Source organism: Lithobates pipiens, unplaced genomic scaffold, assembly GCF_037356315.1.
Source record: "Lithobates pipiens isolate NorthernLeopardFrog02 unplaced genomic scaffold, aLitPip1_a1.2 Scaffold_10, whole genome shotgun sequence".
NCBI classification, from domain to species: Eukaryota; Metazoa; Chordata; class Amphibia; order Anura; family Ranidae; genus Lithobates; species Lithobates pipiens.
In genome coordinates this window covers 101,947,512-101,970,354 of record NW_027507686.1, presented here as the reverse complement: position 1 = coordinate 101,970,354, position 22,843 = coordinate 101,947,512, and the positions used below count along the sequence as shown (strand labels likewise).

The 22,843-nt window shown below is 46.5% G+C and overlaps 4 pseudogenes; all 4 read right to left on the bottom strand.

Moving 5' to 3' along the window:
- Positions 1-3,585: 3,585 nt before the first annotated feature.
- On the bottom strand, positions 3,586-3,704 carry LOC143945470 (5S ribosomal RNA; annotated as a pseudogene).
- Positions 3,705-4,027: 323 nt separating this feature from the next.
- On the bottom strand, positions 4,028-4,146 carry LOC143943248 (5S ribosomal RNA; annotated as a pseudogene).
- A 10,963-nt stretch (positions 4,147-15,109) lies between these two features.
- On the bottom strand, positions 15,110-15,228 carry LOC143953538 (5S ribosomal RNA; annotated as a pseudogene).
- Positions 15,229-16,187: 959 nt separating this feature from the next.
- On the bottom strand, positions 16,188-16,306 carry LOC143949746 (5S ribosomal RNA; annotated as a pseudogene).
- Between the last annotated feature and the right edge of the window lie 6,537 nt (positions 16,307-22,843).

The window sequence follows — 22,843 nt, the reverse complement described above, 5'->3', positions numbered from 1 at the left end:
GGACCTTAAAAGATGGGACCCACTAGCTCTGTCATGGTTCGGACGCTGTAATGTGTTGAAGATGAACGCGATGCCACGACTTCTGTATCTACTACAAGCCTTACCTATTAAAATACCCCAGACTTTCTTTCATGCGGTTCGCTCAATCTTTATCAAGTTCCTCTGGCGCGGAAAACATATGCGTATTGGTAGGGCAATGCTATTGCGACCGAAATTGCGGGGAGGTATTGGCTTCCCGGACCCTGCTCTATATTACACAGCGACGCACATGACACCGGTGGTTGACTGGTGCCGGTGTTCTGCCATATACTGTCCGGCCATGATATAGTGTCCGCGCCGTACTGCGCATGCGCAGTACGGAGCAGACGAAGCTTCGGAAAATCTCCGAAGCTGAACGGCGCCTGCGCGGTGAGTGGAGGTGGTAGCCCCACCATCCAAGCGGACATTGGGTTGTGAATATTAGAGGGTCCCTCGCAGGCGAGCTTTGCTCGCCACGCTTCGGGCTCGGCCTCGCTGCGCTCGGCTCTTTTATATTCTTACTCTATGTCCACTTGGATAGTGGGGATAGAACCTGGACTCAGTGCGCAGGCGCCGTTCATGCTCGGCAATTTTCGGAATCTGTGTTGCTGTGTACTGCGCATGCGCAGTACACAGCGGACACTATCCAATGGGGGACCATATGTGATAAGACACCGGCATGGGGAACTGAAGCTATGGGTCAAGCTAGAGCAGGAGATGGCGCGGGTTCCACTGGCTGGTCTGCCTTTGGCGGGGAGGCCATTGGAGCCCTGTGTGACTACTCACCCGTTAATTGGCCCCTCGCTCGCCGAGATGGATAGTTTTTTTCACCTTTCCCACCTGACTAACTTCCCTTCTCCTTTGACCCCAATTATTGGACATCCTAGATTCCCTCCGGGCCTGTCTGACCAGGCCTTTACCAGGCAAGCCCCGAAAGGGCTTCTGAGAGCAGCCCTATTTCTTGGACCCACGGGCTTGATTCCCATGGGGACCATACTGCTAGAGCAAGTACCTGTTGCATTGGATAGCTGGAGAGCTAGACAGCTAATCCATTTCCTCGGATCACTACCTAACCATTCGTTCTTCTCTAGACAATTCCACCCCTTCGAGGAACTTTGCCTGGATGATGGCCCAATTCGTGGTTCCCTCTCTAGGTCCTACCAAATCCTGACAGACGCACAATCCTCCACGGATCCACCCTTCCTAGCTAAATGGAAAAGGGACTTACAAACATGCGCAGTACACAGCGGACACTATCCAATGGGGGACCATATGTGATAAGACACCGGCATGGGGAACTGAAGCTATGGGTCAAGCTAGAGCAGGAGATGGCGCGGGTTCCACTGGCTGGTCTGCCTTTGGCGGGGAGGCCATTGGAGCCCTGTGTGACTACTCACCCGTTAATTGGCCCCTCGCTCGCCGAGATGGATAGTTTTTTTCACCTTTCCCACCTGACTAACTTCCCTTCTCCTTTGACCCCAATTATTGGACATCCTAGATTCCCTCCGGGCCTGTCTGACCAGGCCTTTACCAGGCAAGCCCCGAAAGGGCTTCTGAGAGCAGCCCTATTTCTTGGACCCACGGGCTTGATTCCCATGGGGACCATACTGCTAGAGCAAGTACCTGTTGCATTGGATAGCTGGAGAGCTAGACAGCTAATCCATTTCCTCGGATCACTACCTAACCATTCGTTCTTCTCTAGACAATTCCACCCCTTCGAGGAACTTTGCCTGGATGATGGCCCAATTCGTGGTTCCCTCTCTAGGTCCTACCAAATCCTGACAGACGCACAATCCTCCACGGATCCACCCTTCCTAGCTAAATGGAAAAGGGACTTACAAACATGCGCAGTACACAGCGGACACTATCCAATGGGGGACCATATGTGATAAGACACCGGCATGGGGAACTGAAGCTATGGGTCAAGCTAGAGCAGGAGATGGCGCGGGTTCCACTGGCTGGTCTGCCTTTGGCGGGGAGGCCATTGGAGCCCTGTGTGACTACTCACCCGTTAATTGGCCCCTCGCTCGCCGAGATGGATAGTTTTTTTCACCTTTCCCACCTGACTAACTTCCCTTCTCCTTTGACCCCAATTATTGGACATCCTAGATTCCCTCCGGGCCTGTCTGACCAGGCCTTTACCAGGCAAGCCCCGAAAGGGCTTCTGAGAGCAGCCCTATTTCTTGGACCCACGGGCTTGATTCCCATGGGGACCATACTGCTAGAGCAAGTACCTGTTGCATTGGATAGCTGGAGAGCTAGACAGCTAATCCATTTCCTCAGATCACTACCTAACCATTCGTTCTTCTCTAGACAATTCCACCCCTTCGAGGAACTTTGCCTGGATGATGGCCCAATTCGTGGTTCCCTCTCTAGGTCCTACCAAATCCTGACAGACGCACAATCCTCCACGGATCCACCCTTCCTAGCTAAATGGAAAAGGGACTTACAAACTACATTCTCCAAACCACAGAAGGACAGAATACTCTTTTTCGCCCATAAGTCGTCACTCTGCAGTAAATATCAGGAGATCTCATATAAGCTGATCACACGCTGGTATCGTACACCGGTGGTGTTGGCCAAAATATTCCCCGGTCAATCTGACCGCTGCTGTCGCTGTGGGCAACAGACTGGCACCATTCTCCACATTTTCTGGGAATGTCCTAAATTACAAACATTCTGGCAGCCTGTCCTGAGACTCATCCACAAGTTCACAGACATTTCCTTAGCCAATGATCCCACAGCAGTTCTTCTCAATCTAACTCCTATGTCGAGAAAGCGTTATCATAAGTCCTTACTTAAACATCTCCTCAATGCAGCTAGGGCCTGCATCCCAAGTCAGTGGAAAGAGCAATCTGCTCCAATGGTGACCCAGTGGTTCGTAAGGGTAAATGATATTGAACGAATGGAAGACCTGACTGCCACAATGAGGGATAAAACGGAGGAGCATGGGAACAGATGGTTCTACTGGACCCAGTTTCGCTTTTCGGAAGAATACCTCCGCGAGACATAGTAAGCTCATGGTGATCGTTGGAGATCGCTGTTTCCAAACGTTGGACAGCTGATGAGCTGGTGAGCCGAGGGCGTCTCTTGCTCACTGGGAGGGGACCCCATCCTATCCACTCTACCCACGACACCCCCTTACCCCTTCTTTTCCTTTTCTGCCATTTCCTTCCCCAATCTTCTCTTTCCCCTTCTCCCTCCTTTCAGTTCTACTATTTCCCTTCTTAACTCAAAAAAGGGAAAAGAAAATGGTATGTTCCGACCCCATTTGACTACTACACAATACTCTTCCCCTATCTATGGATATCTAAACTCTTCGAGGGTAGCAGGGCTAGTATCAATAATATTTTAAGTGGTAGAGGATCCCAACGAGATGGAGCTTTAATCTCATCTTGATATGACCGTAAAGCTGTACACGTGCTATTCTCCTCAGACTTCTTACCATTGGCTCTGATATCCATGCAATATGATCGTTTGTTTGTAACTATTTGTATCACACATTCTGTGAAGTTGCCTTTGCATTGTATGTCGCATACTACTAAATAAAAAAACAAAAAAAAAAGAAGCCTATGGCACCTGGTATTCCCAGTCGGTCTCCCATCCAGGTACTAACCAGGCCCGACACTGTTTAGCATCTGAGATCAGACGAGATTGGGAGCTTTCATGGTGATGGGGCCATAGGTGATCTCTTCGGGCACTCTCAACCCTCTTGACAAATGCCAAGATGGTCACCTTGGGAAACAAGTGAAAAAAAAAACAGGTCAATGTCAACAACATAAAAAGAAGAATACGGCACCTGGTATTCCAACGCCATCTCCCATCCAGGTACTAACTAGGCCCAACCCTTCTTAGCCTCATAAAAGAGAAGAGATAGGGCTCTTTCAGGGTGATGCTGCTGTAAGCGATCTCTTTGGGCACTCTCAACCCTCTTGACAAATGCCAAGATGGTCACCTTGGGAAACAAGCAAAAAAAAGAAAACCAATCAACGCCAACAACATAAAAAGAAGCCTACAATAACTGGTAATCCCAGGTGGTCTCCCATCCAGGTACTAACCAGGCCCGACTCTTCTTAGCCTCCAAGATCAGACGAGATTGGGTGCTTTCAGAGTGATGTGGCCATGGGCAATCTCTTCAGGCACTCTCAACCCTCTTGACAAACACCAAGATGGTCACTTTGGGAAATAAGCGAAAAAAAAACAGGTCAACGCCAACAACATAAAAAGAAGTCTACGACACCTGGTATTCCCAGGCGGTCTCCCATCCAGGTACTAACAAGGCCCGACTCTATTAGCCTCCAACATCAAACGAGATCGGATGCTTTCAGGGTGATGTGCCCGTAGGCAATCTCTTCAGGCACTTTCAACCCTCTTGACAAACGCCAAGATGGTCACCTTGGGAAACAAGCAAAAAAATAAAAATAAGTCGGAAGCTAGAGACAATACGGCCCGAGTCCTCAATTTAATCCATGCGGCGCATGTACAGGGAAGGCCCTTGCTTATGTTGTCAACGGACGCGGAGAAGGCCTTTGACAGGGTGGCCTGGCACTTTATGCAGGCCACCCTGGAACATATAGGTCTTGGCCCCAACATGATGAGCTGGGTAATGTCGCTTTACTCCACGCCATCGGCAGCGGTACGGGTGACCGAGTGGTGCTCGGACTCTTTCCCCATCACTAATGGGACGAGGCAGGGGTGCCCTCTGTCTCCCCTAATTTTTTTTTTTGCATAACCAAGTTTATTAAAACAAGAAAAAGTGCATACAAATTATTACATACAGCCAAGGTGTCATTGGTATCAGAAGGGTGTACAGTAAGTAGAGTACAGCCGGTTCAAAACCGGTGTCATGAATAACAAACATTTGTAAGAGGGAACAAAAACCAGGGAGAGAGTGGTAGCTGGTCCCGACCATGTGGGTCAGCCAGACCCAAACCAGAACACACAGTTAGGGGCAAACCATCTAACTGGCAACATAGATTCAAAGTGCCTTACGTACAAGTATCGGAGTCTTGTAACCAACGATCCCATATTTTGTCATATTTGGCCGGGCATCCCCTGTTAATATACACAACCTTTTTATATGGTAAATTATTATTGACCCCCGCCTTCCACTCCGCCAGCCCGGGGGGTGCGGGCCGCATCCACCTCCGGGCAATGACCTTCCGCACCGAAAACAAGGTCTCATGCAGGAACGTCTTAGCGTATTTGTCTATAGTATCTGGAAGTACCCCGAGTAGGCATTGTTTCGGGTCCAATGTGACAGGAGAGCCCATGTGATCGTGCAGGAACGTTATAACTTGCGCCCACAGGCCTTGTATTTTAGGGCATGACCAGATTAAGTGAAAGAACGTACCCACCTCACTCCCACACATCTGACAAAGGGTAGATTGAGTGCTTCTGTATCTGGCAACCCGAAGGGGGGTGAGATACGCCCGGTGGATAATATAAATTTGGGTCAGTCTGTCAGCAAGTTTGGGTGAGACAGCCTTGCAGGATTCCAAAGCCTCCTCCCATTCCCCATCCTCCAAAGGGCCCACCTCTCTCTCCCACCGGGGCCTGAGAGTATGTGCCAGTTTGGTGGAAGCAGGGGTAGTGAGCATGTCATAGAAGGACGAAGTTAATTTGCGGGGGTCAGTACTCTTGATTATGGCCATTAGTGCATTGGTGGCTGACTGCGGGATGGATTCTGAAAACTGAGCCCGGGCCGCATGTCTCACCTGTAAAAATCGGAAGAGCATGTAGCTGGGGAGTGAGAATTCTTCTCTGAGCGTGGCAAAGGTTTTAAGGGTTCCGTCAACAAACAATTGATGCATATAGAGAATACCATGAGTAGACCAAATGTCTGCATCGGGAAGTTGTAAGAATTCTGACAGAGTTTTATTATGCCATAATGGAGTGTAATCATTATAGAGTGGTATCCCCAGCTTGACAGAAGCCAAGTCCCATATGCGTCTGTAATGGTATAACAAAGTCTGTCTGTTGTCCCCCAGGCCCGCCCCACCAAGGCCCATCGCCAGCGGGTAAATTGAATCTTCGGTGCGTCGAGCCCACCCCGGGCATAGCAGTTGGAGAAACCGCCCTCTGTCCGTTTTGTCTATATGGTACAGTTGGGATAATTGTGCCGCAATGTAATAAAGATTAAAATCAGGAAGGGCCATGCCCCCCAGGTCCGTGGGGTTTTTAAGCACCTGCCAAGCTAATTTATGTCTGTTGTTACCCCATACAAAGGGTTTAAGAAGGGCCTCAAGGGATTTAAAATGCTTCCAGGGTAAGTAAGTCGGGGAGTGCCAGAGAACATAGAGGATCTTGGGTAGCAGAACCATTTTTATGAGGTTTACCCGGCCCCAAACCCCCAGTGGTAGACGGGCCCAGGCCCGTAGTTTGGATTTAACGTGGGAAATTAGAGGGCTTAAATTTAAATGTATATAATCCGTTGGTGATCTGGATACGTATATCCCTAGGTACTTGATAATGCTGACTCGTTGTAATGGCAAACTGCCCTGAAATTCGGTCGGTGGGAAGCTGTTAAGTGGAAGAATTTGGGATTTCCCCCAGTTGATCTTTAGCCCGGAGAAAGTCCCGAACCGTTCAATTGTTTGGAGAGCCGCATGTAGAGAGGGGCCCGAGTCTGCCAGGTATAACAGTGTGTCATCAGCATACATGCTGATCTTTTCAGTTAGGGCGCCATGGCTCAATCCCCTGATCTCTGGGTCAGCTCGGATGGACACGGCCAAGGGTTCCGCGGCCAAGGCATATAATAGTGGAGATAGAGGGCAGCCTTGTCTCGTGCCTCTACTGAGGTCGAACATTGGAGATGGCCAGCCATTAGCCACCACCTTGGCCGTGGGCGTCTGGTACAACAGTTGCACCCATTTAATGAACCGTGGTCCAAATCCATATCCCTCCAAGCAGCTCCAGAGATAGCCCCACTCCACTGAATCGAACGCCTTTGCTGTATCTAATGTCACCACCACCCGTGACCCAACTTCTGCGTGTGTAGCCTGTAGGTTAATGTAAAGTTTGCGTAGATTAAAGGAAGTGTTACGGCCTGGCATGAATCCTGCTTGATCCACATGTATGAGGGACAGAATAACTTGATTCAATCTAAGGGACAGTACCTTGGCCAGTATTTTTATATCCACCTGTAGTAGGGAAATGGGACGATAGGATTCGGGGTAGCCCGGGTCCTTCCCCGGTTTGGGGATAAGGACTATCGTTGCCTCCCGCATAGAGGGGGGCAGGGTGAAGTTTTCAAATAGGTGATTAAATAATGCAAGCAGTTTAGGGCCGCGTACACACGGGCGGGCTGTTCGCCCAACTTTGTCCGTCCAACAGTTTCGGCAAACAGTCCGCTCAAAATTAGCATGGACGGACATGGCCACACACGACGAACGAACAGTTTGCTGAAACCGTGCGCGATAACGTGAACGGCACGTACGACGGGACGAAAAATACGACGTCCTATACACTGCATTATAACTTTCGGCGTGAAAATCCTTTCTGAGCATGCGCGCAACTTTGTTTGACGAACAAGCCTACACACGAGCGGACTGTTCGCTGAAACAAGGTTTCAGCGGACAGTTTTACGGAATTTCCGAAAAACCTTGTTCGTCAAACTGTCCGCTGAAACTGTCCGCTGAAAGCCCACACACGAGCGGACTGTCCGCCCAAACACTGTTCAGCGGACAAAGTTGGGCGAACAGTCCGCCCGTGTGTACGCGGCCTAGGAGATAGTAGGTCTCTAAATTGGGAGTAAAATTCAACAGGGAGACCGTCAGATCCAGGGGATTTGGATCTGGCGAAACTTGCGATCGCAGTATCTATTTCTTCCGTGGTAAGGGGTGCCTCAAGTGACTCTACTTGATCCTTCGTCAACTGAGGGAGGGTGATGCTGTGAAGGAAATTGGTCTGCATGTCCGTAGGGTCTGTCACTGTTGTTTTGTATAGATCTGCGAAAAATTCCCTGAACTTGGAGGTGACACTGCGGGGGTCTGTAATCCATCTACCCCCTGGGCCATGAAGGGTGATGACAACTGGGGGCCTGTCTTCGCTATGCACTAGGTATGCGAGGAGCCTGCCTGCCTTTTCCCCATACTCAAAGAGTTTCTGTTTAGTAAAGAAAAGCTTTTGACGAGCCTTCGTATACTGGAGTTGATAAACCACTCTACTCTGCATTTTAAGCTGAGTCGCCGTTGCTATGGTGGGATTAGCAGCATATTCACGTTCAGTGGAGACTAGCTCCGTCACTGCCCTGTCAAACGCCCCAGCGGAGTCTGTTTTGATTTTATTTATGTGTGTGATCAGGGTTGTACGTGCGTATATTTTAAATGATTCCCATATTGCGGCAACAGATGCAGTGTGATCATTTTCCAAGAAGTACTGCTTCCATTGGGCGATGAGTTCATCATCCCCCGGGAGCAGCGAGAGCCAGAACGGGTTTAGACGCCATGGTCTCGGTGGTTTATCAAAAGGGATACTGAGGGTGATCCAATATGGGCTGTGGTCCGACAGTAATCTGGGGCAGAATGCAGTTTCGAGAATCCGCGGTGCCAGGGTGTGGGACACAAGTATAAAATCTATGCGGGACATAGAGTTGTGGGTAGAGGAGAAACAGGAGTAGGCACGAGTGTGCGGGAAGTTGTGCCTCCATGTGTCTATAAGATGAAAGGTGGAGATGAGTTTAGAGAATTTAGTTGTGTTGGCACTAGCGCCTGTCGCCTGTGTCGTCTGGAGTTTATCAAGGGCCGGACATAGTGTAGTGTTAAAGTCACCTAACCATATCGCCGGTACTGTGGGGTTACGGGACATAAAAGTAAAGCTTTCCAGGATCACTGTTACACTAAAGGGAGGAGGTATGTAGAAAGCCATAAGGAGAAACGATTCACCGTATAACTTGGCATGGAGAAATACATACTGGCCGCTGGGGTCAGTTACAAGCTCACAGAGTTCAAAATGTACAGATTTGGCGATCAATACTGAGACACCCCGAGCGTGAGTCGTGTGGGTGGAGTGGTATGCCCATCCAACCCAAGGGCGGCGAAGGGCCATTTGGAGCCTGCCCTCGACATGTGTCTCGACCAGCGCCACAACGTCTGCACGTTGCTTTTTGAGGAATGTAAGGGCGGCCGAGCGCTTAATTTTCTCACGCAGGCCCCTCACATTCCAAGTTAGAAATTTTATAGTTGCCATGGCGCTGTACAGGGGACACCACCTCGCCTCAGTGAAACATACATCCTGAGGTCTAGCAAAGAATATAGTTTGTAATAAAACTGATGTACTCTAAACACCGTATAAGGCCCCCTTGCAGCATATATACATGTTCCCATAATCAGTTTCTGATAGCTTGTATGCACACTTGAAAATTGTAAATATAACAGCTTAACAATCCCCTCCCCCCTCCCCGCCTTACACCCACCCCAACTTGTGTAGGCATGATCCCTGAACAATTCTGAACTACCATCTGGGACAAACAGTAACTTCACATGTAAGGAGAAAATGAGGAACAATTTCAGCCACTGGGTCAAGTAGTGGCTCCGAGTCAGCCACCACGAGAAGGAAAGGGATGGGGCCTAGTTATGCGCCCCCGTAGGTTAGTGTAAAAAAAAGGCAGTAAGACCCAGTTCCTCCGTTCATCTGCATAGTCATGATTCCCAGTGGATAGCGGGGCGTAAATTCGCTGCACTATGCAGGCGACCTGTAGGACCAGCACACCTCCGCAGCTCCGTGTGGCAGATAAGTGCAGGGGTATGAAAAAGACCCCCATGAGAGGGGCAATGAGATGTAGTGAGTCCACTCCAAATATCCAGGATGAAAAAGTGAGGAAAAAAAAAATGACAGTCGCGCAGTCTGCGTTTGGCCTCCATGAAGCTCTGCCGACGTTTCTGTATCTCGGCCGAGAAGTCAGGAAATATTGCCACTTTGATGTTAACATCCCAGTAGGAAACATCAAAGTGGCAATATTTCCTGACTTCTCTGGCCAGCCTCAGTGCAGCATCCCGATCTTTATAGTTTAAAAGTTTTGCAATAAAGGTACGGGGGGAGCCCCCTGTGGAGGAGGTTTAGCCGGCATCCTATGAGCCCTCTCCACCACCAGCATGGGGGAGAAGGACTCCCGACCGTATGTGGTTATCAGTAGTTGTTCCAGGAATGCTGTCGGGTCTTTACCTTCCGCTCCCTCCGGGAGACTGATGAAGCGGAGGTTGCACCTTCTCAGGCGATTTTCCATGTCGTCTTGCTTGGCGAGCAACTGGTTAATCTGCCTCTGCATGTGTTCAGATCTAGCTTGTAGTGGCGGCAGGATGTCCTCCACCGTGCTGATGCGGGTTTCTGTCTCTGTGACCCTTTCGCGGATTTTCTGGAAATCCTGCCTAATCAAAGATATGTCCATCTTGACCTCCTCCATCTGGGCGTCTCCCCTAATTTTAATTCTGACACTGGAACCACTTATTTGTCACGTTCGGAATGACCCGAATATTACTGGCATATCCAAACCCTCGGCACACCACAAAATTGCGGCGTACGCTGACGATCTAATTTTTTCCGTCTCCAATCCACACATTTTGCTTCCCAAAATACTTGCGTCTCTACAGCGACACGGCAGCCTATATGTATTGAATATATCGGTCCCGTATGGTGAGGCCAAGAGGCTCCGCTCCTCTTTTCCATTCTACTGGGCTGAAAAATCTATACGTTAACTGGGCGTTGACATCGCAGCGGATTTAGCGCAATTGTACCTGCTTAATTTTGTCCCTCTCCTGGATAGACTGAAATCTGATTTGGGAAACTGGCATGCTTTAACACTGACCTGGTTCGGGCGCTGTAATGCATTCAAAATGATGGCCCTCCCTCGGATCTTATACATGTTCCAGACATTACCGATCCGGTTACCCCCAATTTTTTTCAGACAACTGCAGGTGCTGCTCCGGGACTTTATTTGGGCGTGCAAACCGCCCAGAGCCCGTTTGCAATTGCTTGCCAGACCAAAGGACAAGGGGGGTCTGGGTCTCCCAGATCTCAGACAATACTACAGAGTGACTCTGCTAGCGAGAGTCGTTGATTGGCATTGTAATGGCCCACACAAGCAGTGGGTGGAGATGGAGATTGAGGATGGATCCATTCCCCTATTGACCTCCCCGTGGCTCCTGTCCTCCCTACCAAAAGACCTCAGAGGTCACCCCGTAGTGGGAGCTACGTTGGCTGTTGTGCGGAGGTTGTTCTGCTGCACACACATTGCTCCCCTGCCATCACCAATGACTCCGGTTATAGGTAATCCAGACTTCCCACCGGGATTTACCAACAAGAAACTGCGACAGTTGACAGTGGTGGGGAAACAGCGTCTGGGAGAGGTGTGGCCCACGGGAGGGCTCCCGACCACGCAAACTGTCGCCGAGCTTTCTGACCCTCCGCTTGACTTGTTTAGTGCTTATCAACTTCGTCACTTTCTTCTGGCCATACAAAGGGCCCCCTACACTCCTAGAGACCTGACACCCTATAAATCCATCTGTCACAAAAGGGAACCTGTGCGACACACCCTCTCCCTCCTGTACAACCTATTGAGTAGTCAGGAGGAGGAGTCGACCCCCACCATTTATCCACAAATGGGAGAGGGACTTAGGCATCACATTTACCCCACAACAGATAGGGAAGATCCTGACCTTAGTACATAAAGCTTCCATCGCAAACCAATATCAAGATACAAGATAGTCTCACGCTGGTATAGAGTCCCATACCTTCTGAATAAAATGGATAGATCGATCCCGAATGTTTGTTGGAGGTGAAATTCAGATATGGGGACCATGGGACACCTTTTCTGGGCATGCCCGACCTTGAGGAACTTTTGGGTTCCCAGTAGCGTGCCTTCTTCACTTGACCGAACAGCCTGTTCGAAAATACAAAAAAACCCTCACGATGCACCTCCTGAATGCCGCCCGGGCCTGCATTCCCGCACTGTGGAGGCAGCCTCAGCCCCCATCCAAGGTGCTGTGGTATTCCAAAGTCAATCATATTCTCCGGATGGAAGAATTGACTGCCACCCTTCACAACACTGAAGAGGCATTTAGTGTTACATGGAGGCCCTGGAGGTATTTTACTGGTACTCGAGACTACATTCGGGAGGTGAGCAGTGCCTCCGTCCCAGAAAACGACTGAACATCTAACGTTTACCTACGTAGGCCATGTCTGCCCTGGGTGGCATTCCCCCCCTCCCTTTTTGTCTTTATTTTTCTTTTTTTCCCCGCCGCCATCCCCCCACCTCCTCTCTCTCCGTCTTTGCACTCTCTTCTTCCCCCGTCCTCCCTTTTGACTATGCCTTGTCTCCTTACTAGCCTTCGGGACCCAGAAGAACCCCAGGGTTCTGGACATGACCGGCTCATATTTTACTCTGGTTCACGTAGGTCATGATAAGCTGGCTCGCTGTGGTCCCAGTTGTTCTCCATGATTACATTTGTCCGAACGGAGCTGCACTAGTTATACTGTACTACATGTCGGAGGTGGGGTTTCTCTATTTTCTGCATTAAACTGTAGGACTCCCCTCTGAGAACCCAGAGTTATTTGGCTGCCTATTTTTTTTTTTTTTTTTTTTTTTAAAGTTATCTTTATTGACATTTCAAGATGTGAACAAAACACTACAGAGCCTATTGGGCATACCCTGGCTCGATCACTACAACTTACCAACTAAGAGAGAACAAAAACAAAAACAAAAAACAAAACCAAACAAAAGGGTGAGGCATTACATAAAAATATGCATACCTACCCAAACCACTGTACGCTCAACCACCTGTGTAGAATATTCATATCAACCTGCCGATGCTACATATCCCCTACAAGGCTTACTCGAAATACTTAGGAGATAAAGTGTACATTATAATTACATCGTTGCATGCACGCTCCCCCCCTCCCCCCTAACTATTGGTTGAGCAACCCAGAGGGTTTATGAGGCCATAGATGCCACTTGGACAATTGGGGTACTTAGTGGAACGATACTAATCGTCCATTGAGTCAGCATTAGTGGACAGTGAGTCCGTCCAGATATCCCATACTTTGTAGAATTTTTTGGCACAACCGCGGAACAGGTAGGTAGCCTTGTATAGTGGTAGAGCCGCATTCACTAACCTCTTCCAAAAATTTAAGGAGGGCGCAGATGATGCCTTCCACCTGAGTACTATCGACTTGTGGGCATAGTAAAGTAATAATCCTAGCAGGGTTCTGACTGCCCGGCCTGGGGCCAAGGGTTCCACAAGTCCCAGCAGGCATACCTCTACAGACAGTGGTACTGGTACCGTGGTGATGGTCGTAATAGAGTTGGTCACCGCAGACCAAAAAATTGCGATCTGAGGACAGCTCCAAAATATGTGAATAAAATCTGCTGGGGACGAGTTGCATCTCCAGCAGGAGGCGGGAATAGATGGATAAATTTTGTGCAGACGCGCGGGCGTGTAATAAACCCTATGTACTATTTTAAATTGCACTAATTTATCTCTAGCTGATACTAGCTGTGAAAAAGGACACTCCCAGATTTCCTCCCAATCCTCAGCGTCCAGTGAGGGGAAGTCGACCACCCACTTTGCCTGGAGGTTTTCTAGTCCCGTGTGTATGTTAGGAAGTATCGCTTTATATATGGTGGATAAGGGCTTTGGTAGAGCTTCGTCCCTGAGTAGAGTCTCCAGGGTTGATGTATAAAAAGCAACCTGAGCATTATCAAATCGGGTGTTAAATGCGTGCCTAAGCTGCAGGAATCTAAAGAAGTGTGAGTTGGGTAAATCATATTGTTGTTTCAACCGGTCAAATGACAGCAGTCGGCCTTCCAAACAGAGTTGATTTATATATTTAATGCCCTTGCATGCCCAAACACTAGGGTCAGGAATGGACCCAAATTCCGGCAATTGTGGGTTAAACCAGAGAGGGCTGTGTGACGATATATGTCCAGCAGGCATGGGTCGCATTGATTTTGCCACCAACCACGCCCGTATGACCGCTCTCATTGACGTTGTAAGAGGGAAAGGAGCCCTGGCACCCCGGTAAAGTAGATTCCTCAGCGCCTCATAAGATCCCAGATGTGCTGCTTCCAGAGCCACCGCTGCATTGGACTCATCAGAGACCAACCAGTTGTGGGCGTGGGATAACAGAGCCGCCAAAAAATAGGAGTGGAGATCGGGACAAGCCAGGCCCCCCTCCCCCCAAGGTCTCTGCAGCACCGTCAGTCTGAACCTCGGCTGACCGGTTCCCCAGAGGAAAGATGATAAAATAGAGTTAATCAGGCAAAATACTTTTTTGGGGATCCAGACAGGGGCATGTCTGAGGACATAAAAAAAGGTAGGTAGGAGCTTCATCTTAAATAAATTTATCCTGCCGATTAGAGAGAGGGGCAAATTCGCCCACGCCTTTAATCTACTCCTCATCAACTGTATCAATGGCTCCATGTTAAGGGTATAATAGTCAGAGGTAGATGTGGAGATGTGAATGCCTAGATATTTAATTTTGTCTGCCCATATTAAGGGGAGGTTGGGGTCTGCTACGTCCTTTGCAGCCTTATCAATAGGTAAAATTTGGGATTTATCCCAGTTTACCTTGAGACCCGAGCATCCACGGAAGTTTGAAAGAATGGTCAGCGTCTCTCGAAGCGACTGGGCAGGGTCATTCAAGAAAAGGATGAGATCATCTGCATATAAAGCTACTTTTTCATGTATGGCTCCCACCCGTATGCCCCTAACCCCATCAGCCTGCCTAAGGGCTGAGGCAAGGGGTTCCATCACCAGGCAAAACAGAGCCGGCGATAGTGGACAACCCTTGCCTATTTTTTGTTAGCATGTAATTGTGACCCTGGGTCATGCTGTATGGTTGACTGTTATATTTATGTTGTTCTACTTAATAAAAGAATAATAAAAATAAAAAAAATAAGTCAATGCCAACAACTTAAAACTAAAGCCTATGGCATCGAGAAATCCCAGGCGGTCTCCCATCCATGTACTAACCATGTCCCAACCCTGCTTAGCCTCTGAGATCAAATGCACCCTCAACCTTCTTGACAAACGCCAAGATGGTCACCTTGGGAAACAAACAAAAAAAACAAGTCAACGCCAACAACATAAAAAGAAGCCTGCGGCATCTGGAAAACCCAGGCGGTCTCCCATCCAGGTACAAACCAGGCCCAACCCTGCTTAGCCTCTGAGACCAAACGAGATTGGGCGCTTTCAGGGTGTTGTGCCCGCAGGCAATTTCTTTGTGCACTCTCAACCCTCTTGACAAATGCCAAGATGGTCACCTTGGGAAACAAGGGAAAAAAAACAGGTCAAAGCCAACAACATAAAAAGAAGCCTACGGCATCCGGAATTCCCAGGCGATCTCCCAATCAAGACACTAACCAGGCCAGATCCTTCTATGTCACCTGGTCTTCCCAGGCAGTCTCCCATCCAGGTACTAACCAGGCCCGACACTGTTTAGCCTCTGAGATCAGATGAGATTGGGCGCTTTCAGGGTGATCTCTTTGGGCACTCTCAACCCTCTTGTTAAACGCCAAGATGGTCACCTTGGGAAACAAGCAAAAATAAACAGGTAAACGCCAACAACATAAAAAGAAGCCTACGGCACCTGGTATTCACAGATGGTCTCCCATACAGGTATTAACCAGGCCGTACACTGCTAGGCCTCCGAGATCAGATGAGATTGTGCGCTTTCAGGGTGATGTGGCCATAGGTGTTTTATTTAGACACTCTCAACCCTCTTGACAAATACCAAGATGGTTATCTTGGGAAACAAGTGAAAAAAAAAAGGTCAACACCAACAACATAGACCCTGGCGGTCTCCCATCTGACCCAGGCCCTGCTTAGCCTCTGAGATCGGGCGCTTTCAGGGTGATGTGACCTCAGGCGAATGCTTTGGGACATACTCAAAACTCTTGACTGATGCTAAAATGGTCACCTTGGGAAACAAGCGAAAGAAAAACAGGTCAAAGCCAACAATATAAAAAGATTCCTACGGCACCTTTAATTAGGTACTATCCAGCCCGGACCCTGCTTAGCCTCTGAGATCAGATGAGATCGGGCGCTTTCAGGGGGATGTGGCCGTAGGAGATTTCTTTGGGCTCTCTAAGCCCTCTTGACAAATGCCAAGATGATCACCTTGGGAAACAAGCGGAAAAAAAAAAACATGTCAACGCCAACAACATAAAAAGAATCCTACGGCACCTGGTATTCCCATTTGGTCTCCCATCCAGTTACTAATCAGGCCCGACAATGCTTAGCCTCCGAGATCAGACAAGATCAGGCACTTTCAAGGTGATGGGGCCATAGGCGATCTCTTCGGGCACTCTCAACCATCTTGACAAACGCCAACATGGTCATCTTGGGAAACAAGCGAAAAAAACCAAGTCATTGCCAACATTGGAGGCTAAGCAGGGTTGGGCAATCAGTTTCCTTGCCTGAAATAGGCATCTCAGAACTGCCATCTGGCTACTTCCCGGGTTTCCAACTCCTTCAACTAATCCCAGGAGACAATACTTCGCCTCCATCATGGTGGAGGTTCCAACCACCCGATCAATGGTTCCTGTCACCTCTGTCCAGTAGCGGATCAACTTCGGGCATCTCCAAAACATGTGCATCATGTCTCCCCCCATGTTCCCGCACCGGGGGCAACTTGCGTCCGGCCGTTCGGCCAAACTGAAAAAGTTTACGAGGAGCATAATAGGTTCTATATAATAAGAACAGATGTGACATCCTGTGTGAGGAGAGCCACAATTCACCACAGGCAGGATTCCTGTGGCCAATTATAGCTCAGGGGGGTTTAGTACACACCCCACACTATATAAGGCCGCCAGCACGGCGGCCTTGTATAGTGTGTTGCGGTGGTCAGGGAAAGAGGACGATAGGCAGGGACAGTGTCTTTACTGCTTGGGAACCTAGCACTGTTACAGTGGGTGTTATGTGCCTCCTGCACAGTACACACCTGAAGCTACCCTTTATTACTGGTGTTCAATTTCTGCAATACATGCATCTGCAGTGCAGAAGTTAGAGTCGGTGTTGTGTGCCTCCTGCACAGTATACACCTTATTGCTGGTGTTCTGTTTCTGTAATACAGGAACCTAGCACTGTTACAGTGCTAGGGTGTACAGAGAAGCTGGTATATATAGAAGACTACAGCATACAGAAGAAAGGCTAGTGAATACAGAATACAGGTTTCGTGTATGTAGATAGGCTTGAGTATACAGAGATGCTAGAGTAAACAGTGAGGCTGGGGTACACAGAGAGGCTAGTTTAAAGACAAATACAAAGATGTTAGTGTATATAGAGAGGTTAGTGTATAGAGAGAGTCGAGTGTATACAGAAAGGACAGTGCATATAGAGAAGCTAGTGTATACAGAAAGGGTATACATGAAAGCTGACATTCTATACAGAAGACTGGGTAGTGTATACAGAGAGTCTAGTGGGTACAGAAGACAGGCTGGTGTATTCTAGCTAGTTTTTACAGTCTAGTGTATACAGAAGACAGGCTGTGGTATACAGAGAGTTTAGTGTATTCAGAGAGTCTAGTGTATACAGTCGGCGAGTGTATACATAAGACTGGCTAGTTTACACAGTGTTTACAGAGATGCAAGGGTGTACAGAGAAGCTGGTATATATAGAAGACTACAGCATACAGAAGAAAGGCTAGTTAATACACAATACAGAAGACTTGTGTATGTAGATAGGCTTGAGTATACAGAGATGCTAGAGTAAACAGTGAGGCTGGGGTACACAGAGAGGCTAATTTAAAGAGAGGCTAGTATATACAAAGATGTTAGTGTATATAGAGAGGTTAATGTATAGAGAGGGTCGAGAGTATACAGAAAGGACAGTGCATATAGAGAAACTAGTGTATACAGAAGACAGGCTTGGGTATACATCAAAGCTGACAGTGTATACAGAAGACTGGGTAGTGTATACAGAGATTCTAGTGGGTAAAGAAGACAGGCTGGTGTATTCTAGCTAGTTTTTACAGTCTAATGTATACAGAAGACAGGCTGTGGTATACTGAGGGTTTAGTGTATTCAGAGAGTCTAGTGTACAGAGATGCAAGGGTGTACAGAGAAGCGAGAAGCTAGTATATATAAGGCTAGTGAATACAGGCTAGTGAATACAGAATACAGACTCGTGTATGCAGATAGGCTTGAGTATACAGAGATGCTAGAGTAAACAATGAGGCTGGGGTACACAGAGAGGCTAATTTAAAGAGAGGCTAGTATATACAAAGATGTTAGTGTATATAGAGAGGTTAGTGTATAGAGATAGGACAGTGCATATAGAGAGACTAGTGTATACAGAAGACAGGCTTGGGTATACATCCAAGCTGACAGTGTATACAGAAGACTGGGTAGTGTATACAGAGATTCTAGTGGGTACAGAAGACCGGCTGGTGTATTCTAGCTAGTGTTTACAGATAGGACAGTGCATATAGAGAGACTAGTGTATACAGAAGACAGGCTTGGGTATACATCCAAGCTGACAGTGTATACAGAAGACTGGGTAGTGTATACAGAGATTCTAGTGGGTACAGAAGACAGGCTGTGGTATACAGAGGGTTTAGTGTATTACAGAGATGCAAGGGTGTACAGAGAAGCTAGTATATATAGAAGACTACAGCATACAGAAGAAAGGCTAGTGAATACAGAATAAAGGCTGGCTTCTACGGAGAGGCTACCACTACGGAGATGCAGAACACTATCTAGGGTATATAGAGAGTCTAGATTATACAGAGAGGCTAGTGCATAGAGTGAAGCTATTGTATATAGAAGCCAGGTTAGTGTATACAGAGAAGCTAGTGTGTACAGAAGAAAGGCTAGACAGGCTATAAAGAGAGACACGTTTTTACAGAAGACAGTTTGGGGTATACAGAGATGCTAGTTTATACAGAGAGACTAATGTATACAGAAGACAGGCTAGGGCATACAAAAGACAGAAGACGGGCTAGTGTATTCAGAACATAGGCTAGTGTAAACATGCTGGTGTATATAGAGAGGCTAAGGCTAATTTAGAGGGTAGGCTAAGTGATAACAGACAATCTGGGCTATACAGAGACATTTCATCATTTCATCTAGCTCACATCTCTAATGGAGTTTGTCTCATTGCCATGTTATGCCTTTTCATTCTTATGCTAAATATAGATCACTGCACGATTTTAATCATCCACATCAAGCATGCAATAAAACTATCATACATCAAAATAAACCATGTACTCTTTTGCTCTATTTTGCATATTTGTACCGGGACTGTGAGTATGTGACAGTCCTCACACACAATCCTGACTTATTTTTCTTTATTTCTTATTAGAAATGGAGAGTACTATCTCAAAATACGCTTAAATCTATTCACTTCCATGAGTTCTACCGCTAATTGTACCTTAATGCAAAATGTTCACAAAACCATCCATTTGCTACCAGACATGCTGCACATACTAAGAGTAATGTAACTATCGCTCTCTAACGATGTAAACAGTTGTATTGCTTTTCTGACATTGACCGAGTATCTCTGACATTAACTGAGTATCTCTCTGCACTATGATCTTAATAATAATAATAATAATAATAGGATTGTGTAATGCAAAGATCAACTAGTCTAATATAAGCTTTCTCATTGGTACCGGCATATCCTTTAAATTTAGACTAACGCAACTATTTCTCGGCCATTTTCAAGCTAAGCTTTCAATCTCCTACCTTTGAACAGCGATACTTCCTCGCTACCATATTAAGCCATTTAAATGTCCTATTGGTCGCCTATATTATACAACTCTTTGAAAAGCCTATATGTAGAGAATAAAACTAGTCTTACATCTTAATAAAACAGTTTTATTGCTCAACCAGTATCAGCTGTCATGACAAATAAATGTTTCCACTGTTTGACTCTATTATCTGTTTTACTTCTTTTTCTCCACCTTATCTGTCAAAGTTAAAACACAGTGACAAAACATTTCTTTTTACCGCAGCAAAATGTGAGAAAAGCAGTGTAAGCCGTCTTTCTGCCATATGCAACCATCTCTCGCTACCTCTATGCAATAGGATTCTCTTTCCAGTGGAAACGGAAAACAGTCAGTGTAAGCCGTCTTCGTGCGTAACAAAATTAGTGGAACGATTTACACGTTGGAATTTGCAAGCTACGTCAATTTACTGTTAAATAGAGTACCTTTGCATTTATCCCTTTACTTTGCAACTATCCCTTGATCCCTTTTGTGTATTCACTTTATCTCGACCTATATATACTGCCCAGGGCTGGACTGGGACAAAAATTTGGCCCTGGACTTCATCCAGACCGGCCCATTTTAATTTTGCAAACACGCAAAAAACAGTATAGAAACTGTACGCAGTTGCGCAAAAAAGCCCCTAGAGAGCCCCCCCTTACATCTGGGTCCCCAGAGAGCCCCTCCTTACATCTGGGTTCCCAGAGAGCCCCTCCTTACATCTGGGCTCCCAGAAAGCACTCCACTTACACCAGGGTCCCCAGAGAGCCTCCCCTTACATCAGGGTCCCCATATAGCCTTTCCCTTACACCAGGGTCCCCAGAGAGCCCTTCTTACATCAGAGTCCCCAGAGATCATCTGCCTTACCTTAGGGTCCCCTACAGAGCCAACCCCTTACATCTGGGTCCCCACAGAGCCACCCCCTTACATCCGGGTCCACAGAGAGCCCCTCCTAATATCAGGGTCACCAGAAATAGGGCAGGTAGTAGGCCGGGACCTTGTGGTTGGGGACTCCTGCACTGACTTGGGGCTATGGGCCCCAGATTCGGGGCTATAGCCCCAAAAGTCCCCCCAGCGATGCCACTGGCTGTCACTGAAACCGGCCCACTGAGCCATCGGCCCACCGGGAAACTCCCTATAGTCCCTATGGCCAGTACATATTTTCCTAATTTGTTTTGCTATACTTATTATTATTATTTTATAGAGATTACAATCTCTAAATCATTGTAACAAGTTATAATGTCTACAGCTAATTTTACGTTAAAGCAAAAGTCACACAAAACCATCTTTTTATAACCTTTTACACACTGCACATTAATGCAACCATCTCTCGCTACCTCTATGCAATAGGATTCTCTTTCTGACTCTATTTTGTGTATTACTTCTTCTCCACATTAATTGTCACATTGATAACCATTTGTAACACATAACACTTGCAACACATTTTTTAACAGCGGCAAAATGTGAGAAAATCAGTGGGACGGTTTACTTTATTGAGAAGTGGTTGCAGTAGCAAAGCATAGCAATACAGTTTGATTACATTAATAACACATAATGCAACTATTTTACATTCATTTTACATTCACATCATGCATACATCCTAATGTAAGCTGTGTATCACTATTAATGTTCATGGTTACTGATACATTATGCCGATGACCAGTGGAAACGGAAAACAGTCAGTGTAAGCCGTCTTCGTGCGTAACATAATTAATGGAACGATTTACACGTTGGAATTTTCAAGCTACGTCAATTTACTCTTAAATACCCTTTAGCTGCTTAGCTCACACTTTGCTGTATGTAGCCGCGTTTACATGTAAGTAACCAATGGGGATTGACATTTCATGTCCATCTCACATCTCTAATGCAATTTGTCTCTTTGCCATGTCATACTTTGCCAGTTATTATACTTTCTCATCCGATAGAAACCTAGGCGTTGCTGATATTTCATGATTACAGCAATCATCTCATCTAATTGCTATTCCGACATTTTGCATTGGTATTACTTTGTAACACTCTATTGAACAATGTAAAGGTAAGCTAGATATTTTGTGTATTTCCACTTAAACTCGACCTGTATATACTGTCTCAATATTATCCTTTCTAATTTTGCTAAATTAGATTATAGAGTTTGCTATCTCTAAATCCAGGTTACCTACTCACCTTTATTACGTATACTGCTAATTTTAGGATAATACAAAACCATCTTATTGCTTCTTTACACGCTGCACATATTAAGAGTAATGCAATGCTACCGTGAACAGTTTAATTGCTCGTCTCACATTTAGCTGATATCTCTCTGCTATAGGAAACTGAATTTGTACTAGAACGATCACTCATCTAATATCAGTCCACTCAGCGCTACCGGGATAACTTTTACATTTAGAGTAATGAAATTATTTCTCAATCATTTTGGAGCTACTGCAACTAACGCTTCCGATCTCATTTCGACTGCAATACTTAATCTCTGCTATTGCTGACACGTAATTAACTTGATTGATAAAAACCTACACACGTTGTTGCTGTTATTTCGTGTATTTCCACTTAAACCCGTTATAGTTATTTTGCTATATTTATTACTAGTATAAACAGATTACTATCTCTAAATCCTGGTAAACCAGCTCACACTAAACCATCTAATTTCTACCTTACACGCAGCACATATTAACATATTAACATTTAGCCGGTATAGTGAAATAGTAAACGAATGTGTAGATCACTCATCTAATATCGTCTTTTCAGTGCTACCGGAACAACTTTTAAATTTAGAGTAATGCAACGATTTCTCAGTGTTATGAAGCTACTGCAACTAACGCTTTGGATCTCTTTCCTGATAAATTACGCTCTGCAATATTAAGCCATGTAAATTGTCCTATTGGTCTGCTAACAATGCTATATATAATAATACAAATCTTTTAAAAGCAATATCGTCTCACTGCAATACTTACACTCTGCATAATATATATGAATAATGCGAATAATGCTAATAATAAAGTCGTCTAAAAATCGGCTATAAGTAGAGAATAAAACTATCTTACATCAAAATAAACCATGTACTGCCAAACCAATAACGGCCAATTACTTAACGTCTATCAGTCAATGACTTAACAAAATAAACTTTAGC